The following is a 5,834-nucleotide window of genomic DNA, read 5'->3' on the forward strand; positions in this document are numbered from 1 at the left end:
CGTTCGGTAAATCGAACCGTGGGAACTGGTAGCATCAGTTTTTGAAAATGAGTATTTATTAATTTATAATATATAAAATATATATATATATATATACATAAATATATAGGAATATATGTATACTGATCATTTTGATTAACCGTCGGTTTTCTGTGTTAGTTAATCAAAACTGAACCGACCAATTCGATTAACCGATTTTTTTATTTGGTTTTGGTCAAATTTTTCCGATCGATTCAGTTTTTCAGTTTTTTTTACTCACCCCTATTAGATTCACTGAATACGGATACAGATGACTCATCTGTTGGTACCGGGAGCCGGGAGGGGGGGGGGGTAATTGCGAGGTGGGTAAACAATATTCGTCCACTTCTTTCCCCCTCTCACCTCTCTCTTTATCCAAATAACTAAACTTGCTTACAAAACAAGTTTTACTTGGGAAAACGCTTGCCCGAGTAAATGCACAAGCACAATCGGGTAGCAAGCTAGACAAATGTAAGGTTAGTCTCACTTTATACAAATTTATCCGTGTGGAGATATAGTCCCTATGTGGTTGGTCGAACTCTTAATTAATTGTCTGAGTGCGCCAAAGAATAATTTTTGGGTCATGGCAGAGTTAGCTGGGCAGATCTCATGGCTTTCTTGGGCTAGCTACCTTGGAAGGTGGTGGTGTATTTCTTTATGCATATAAATAGACCAATTTGGCCGATAAGAATTAATTCATTAGACATGGTCTCAATTAAGCACTGTCCGGCAACTCTCCACCGCCGGGCTTAGGGGCCTTCTATGTCTTGGCTAGCTGCAAGTCTTTAGCTTGTCACTTTAATTTCAACCTAAGATTATCTTTCTGTTGACAGATGGATAACCACAGCCACACAACCTCTTTTCTTCTCAAACTTGATATCTTATGCCTCTTTTGGACAGAACATATGACCATGCAACGTCAATATCCTCTCTATCTCTCTCTGGCTTTTATCTTTTATACCTCTCAGTCTCTATCCAACAAAATTATAGCCATCTATACATTGGTTTCATAAGAATAGAGAAAAATATTAAAAAGAACTAAAATTACAAAGTACAAGGATTTTGGAAGACGTCTACATTCAAATACAAATGGTTCCACATGTATTAGACCTCCTTATATATATATATATATGGATATTCATTGGATTGGATTGGACCCATAATAATACAACACGCCATTTGTTAAGAATATATTTAGGATCGTTTTTCATTTGACCATCATTTTTTTTTTCATAATCTTATTTATGCCCTCATCTTCTTCTCTCTTCCTCTCAGTTAGGGGTGTCAATGGTATTTGAAAATCCAATTTCGAATTGATGTTTAACACAAATCAAATTCTGATAATTCAAATATCTAATCGGTCAAATTCAAATGTGACCTGATTTGATTTGATAAATATCTGAATTTGACCGATTATTTAATTCTTATATATAATATATAAAATATTTAAATGTTTTATATATTTATATATTTTATATAAATATATAAAATATTTATATTTATTAATTACCTAAAATAATTATTTGATCGAATTCAAATCAAATCGAATATTTGAATATTTAATCAAATTCGGATATTACCTTATTCGATTCAAATTCGATCCATTTACACTCTTAGTTTTCTTTTCTAGGCATTTTTTCTTCCCATTGGTTCCCATTTTCTGTCTCTTTCCCTCTTTCTTCTTCCCTACTGGTCCCATTACAACACACCATTTTCCCCTATCTTCTGGTCTCTCTCTCTCTCTCTTTCTCTCTCCTCTTTTGTTCCCTGCTGGTTGGCAGGAAAAGGAAGTATTAGGCTTGGGCTTCTGGGCCGGACCAATCCAACTCTGTTATGGTGTTGTTCTACATTCTGAATCTTAATTTATTAATGGGGTACGTTCTGGGTGTGCATGTAGAGTCCCAATTATAATAGGGTTGGGATTGGTTTTACCTCCTCTGACCCACTTAAAAGGCACGCCCAACTTGATACAAATGCTTTTCATGATTAACTTGTATCAAGGGTACAACTTGGGCTGGGTTAGTCCAAAACAACCTGAAAAACATGAAGCCAAGCTGGGTTAGAGCTGTGACCCTTGGGCAACCCTGCCCAACCCAACCCAAACCCAACATATCTACTTTATATAATCACGAATTGTATTGCACACTTAAAAAGATAGGATTTTAGGTGAAACATAAGCATAACAGCACTCCTAAAGCGTGCAGGCTTCATCCCCATATGTATAGCAAGTCTAAGAAGTGAGAGTATTTTTCAAGAACAAGGTGGGAAGGAAGTGAACCAAAGCCCCAACCTGGTTGAATTGGATTAGTGTTGAATTCTATATTGGGTTTGGTCTTGGTTGATTACATTGAGTTGAAAGTCAGGTTAGGATTATGGTTTGGGGTTCGATCCTTAATGTTGGGCTCTATGTTTGAACTCAACCCAGCTGATGGTGGCTCAGTCGACAAGTTTTCTGACTGTTTACAGCGGAGGTTAGGGATCAAATCTCACTGTCCCCTAGGTTGAGGGGGGTTACAGGTAGGGGTGTCAATGAACTGATTTTGGGTTGGACCCCGTTCCATTCAAAGTCAATTTGGACAGATTGAATGGACCAATAAGAGTTATTAAATTAGACCAATCCAGACTTTATGGTCCACAGTATTTATTGGATTGGGTTGGACCCAGTCTATTCGTAATGGATTTATAATGGAATGGGTTGGATTAATCAATATCTAATCTATTAATAAGAGATAAGAATAAAAGTGTTAATGGACCAGATTTGGGTTGAAACCAATCTAAATTAAAACCAATTTGAACAGACTGGATTTATTGGATTGGGTTGGACCCAGTCTATTCGTAATGGATTTATAGTGGAATGGATTGGATTGAATCAATATCTAATCTATTAATAAGAGATAAGAATATAAGTGTTAATGGACCAGATTTGAGTTGAAACCAATCAAATTAAAACTAATTTGAACAGATTGGACGATTCAAACATTGAATTAAATTAGAATGATCCAAAATGATTCAGAGTATTCTTTTTTTGGATACAACAATTCAGAGTATTCATTGGATTGGAGTTGACCTGATCCATCTGTAATGGACTCTTTTTGGACCCAATCCGGTCCAATTGACACTAGTTACAGGCAGCCCCATTTGTGTATCACCGAATAAAAAACTAAAAAAGAAAAAAAAAAGGTAAATAGGAGCATTTGCGTCTGCCGGGAGTCGAACCCGGGTCTATTGCTTGGAAGGCAATTATCCTGACCGTTGGACTACAAACGCTTACGAGTTGTTGAAATTTGTAAATTATGAAAATAGAAATAGACAACTAAGAACCAGGTCAATAGCTTGGAAGGCAATTATCTTAACCGTTGGACTACAAAACTTATCGGTGGTAACCATTGTGTATGATAGGAAAAAATTATAGAAAACGAAATTATTAAACAGAAAACACGTTGTTTGCGTATACCGGGAGCCGAACCCGGCAATATTGATTGGAGGTCAATTATCCCAACCATTGGACTATTAACGATTTCCGCGCATGCGTTTAGTAATTTCTTACTTGACCTAAACTCTAAAGTCTAAGATGGGAGCTGTATAGGGACCTGCAGCGAGTTTGGTAGGGTCATGTGAGCGCACTGCAGTTGGCTCCGTACGATGGGGGCAGGGTAACCCTTGTTGTAGTGGATCTGGTTCCTTGATCTGGCACTCGTGGGTTGGGCCTCCCAGCCTCGAATGGGCTAGGTTGGGTCACCCCACATCACTTGCCCACCACTCCCGAGGCTGAGGAGAAAAATTCAGCTTTGGCCAATGGGAGTAATAATGGTGAGCGCTAGTGGGCCCGACAACCGAGGTGTACCCTATAGTGGCATCCTCTTTTGTGTCTCTGCCTGGTTTGTCTTCATGAGTCGGGCCAAGGCTGCGAATGATCTACGACACTACTGCTTCGGTTGGGTGATTCGAAAGGCGCACTCAACGCTAATGTTTAGGCATCGCCGTCTGGGCCGAGGGCCAGGGGGAGGTTGGTGTATCCAGAAGCGCGTCGTTAAACACTTCAGAACAACAACTTAAACATTTATAATTTTATTCCGATTCTCAAACAACTACTAACGCAGTAAAGTGATGAGAGCGGATCATATCCACAGGGAAGCGAGGGAAAATAATTATGTACTTAGATCTGAGAGAAGAAAACACAAGTGTGAGTTGTAGAAAAAAAAAATAATTAAAACCACATTCGAACAATATTGAAAATAACAACTACATAAGAATAAATAAATAGCAGAGACAAATAAACAACATGAACGAAATAAAAATGTCTGAGAATCTGATCAGAGGTAGCAGTCTACGGATCTCTCATTTGACCCTCGAACTTCTCAAGCTAGGTCTTCTGTCTTACCTAGCTGAATTCCAAATCTATAGAAAAGAAATCGGACATCAAATGGAATGAAAATAAATTGCAAAGAGTAAATAACGAAACTGGAATTGAAAGAACATAAATTAAAACTAAAATAAAGCAAAAGTGGTTGGGATCCGATTCCAGAGGTGGCAGTAGTGGTGTTGGCGAACTGCAAGTATGAACCCCTCCTCTTGCTTGGGCGTCCTCCTCTTCCTCTACCCTTGAACTTCTCAAGATTAGCCTTCCGTCTTACCTGGGGGCAGAATCCAACCCTTTCTCAGGAGCTCTTGGGTCATTTTTATAGAGAATGGTGGATATAACTGAAATTAGAGAGAAAGAGGGGGTGGCAGTTGGGTTTTATCAAAAATATTGGTGCCCTAGGGTTTAGAATGAAGGGTTAGGATGGTTTTAGGGTGATCTTAAGGCTGAGAAGAAAATGAGAAAACACCCAATATTATGTAAGGCTGAGATTTAGTGGCTAAAGGCTGAATGGTGAAGATTAGAAGTTAGGTGGCTCCTAGGGTTTGAATGCTAAAAAGAGAATGCCCTAGAATGGATGATGGAGATTAAAAGAGATGGAAGGTGAGGATTTAACAGTTAGGGGTGGCAAGGGTTTGTTAAGAGTGAAAAGAATGGGTTAAAAGGCACCCTAGGATTTGCTAAGGCGTGGGGAGCATGCTAATACAGTAGGAGGGGGGCTAAACTGAGTTTAGCAGTTAGGAGGCGCCCTCCTACTTTCAAATTTTCACAAAAACACCCACTCTCTCAGCTAGTCTTCACACCAGCTTCCCAAAAACTGCAATTCAGCCATGAAACTTTTCGAGTTTTGCACAGAATTTGCATAGAGACTCTCAGAGGTCATAACATTGAATTTAACTGGGAAAAGGGCATACTTTGACTATTCTTAGGCTGAAAATACCCCTGAAATGATGTCCTTAAGGCATCAAAGTGTAGAGTTATCACACCCCCCAACTTAACAATTGCTAGTTCATTAGCAATGCAGCCTTAAAACTACACTGAGCATAAAGATCCTTCCCATCTCAAGATCATCCCTGACAAAATTATTCAAGCATCTGGATTCCAGCATTCTTAAACTCTTTATATATCAGTATTGGGATTAAGGGGTAAAATCGTTATTCTTTGAGAAACTTGGCTTAAAAATCTTATTTACCCTTCCATTTGCAGATTGTCTTGATAATCTGGTATTGATTTTCAAGTTAGACATATATTCTTCTTATCAATTTTTTATAGTGGATTTATACCCCTGAACTTGATATGCATACTTTTTTTTTTTTGTTATCTACCACTGTTTGACGCAAATCTCGACACTTGCCTTAGGTGAAGAGATCCGATTACTAAGTGTTAGGTGATTGTCTTTGGCATTTCCTTTCCCGGTCACTAAATCTAGGGTGTCCATTGACCTTTTATTCTCTCT

The 5,834-nt window shown here is 38.4% G+C and overlaps 1 non-coding gene across 1 annotated transcript; it reads right to left on the minus strand.

Moving 5' to 3' along the window:
* Positions 1 to 3,213: 3,213 nt before the first annotated feature.
* On the minus strand, positions 3,214 to 3,285 carry TRNAG-UCC (transfer RNA glycine (anticodon UCC)). Its single transcript has one exon. It is a non-coding gene; the product is annotated as a tRNA-Gly (tRNA).
* Positions 3,286 to 5,834: the final 2,549 nt, after the last annotated feature.

Source organism: Nelumbo lutea, chromosome 7, assembly GCF_056320005.1.
Source record: "Nelumbo lutea isolate HS-2025 chromosome 7, American lotus-T2T, whole genome shotgun sequence".
Classification (NCBI taxonomy): Eukaryota; Viridiplantae; Streptophyta; class Magnoliopsida; order Proteales; family Nelumbonaceae; genus Nelumbo; species Nelumbo lutea.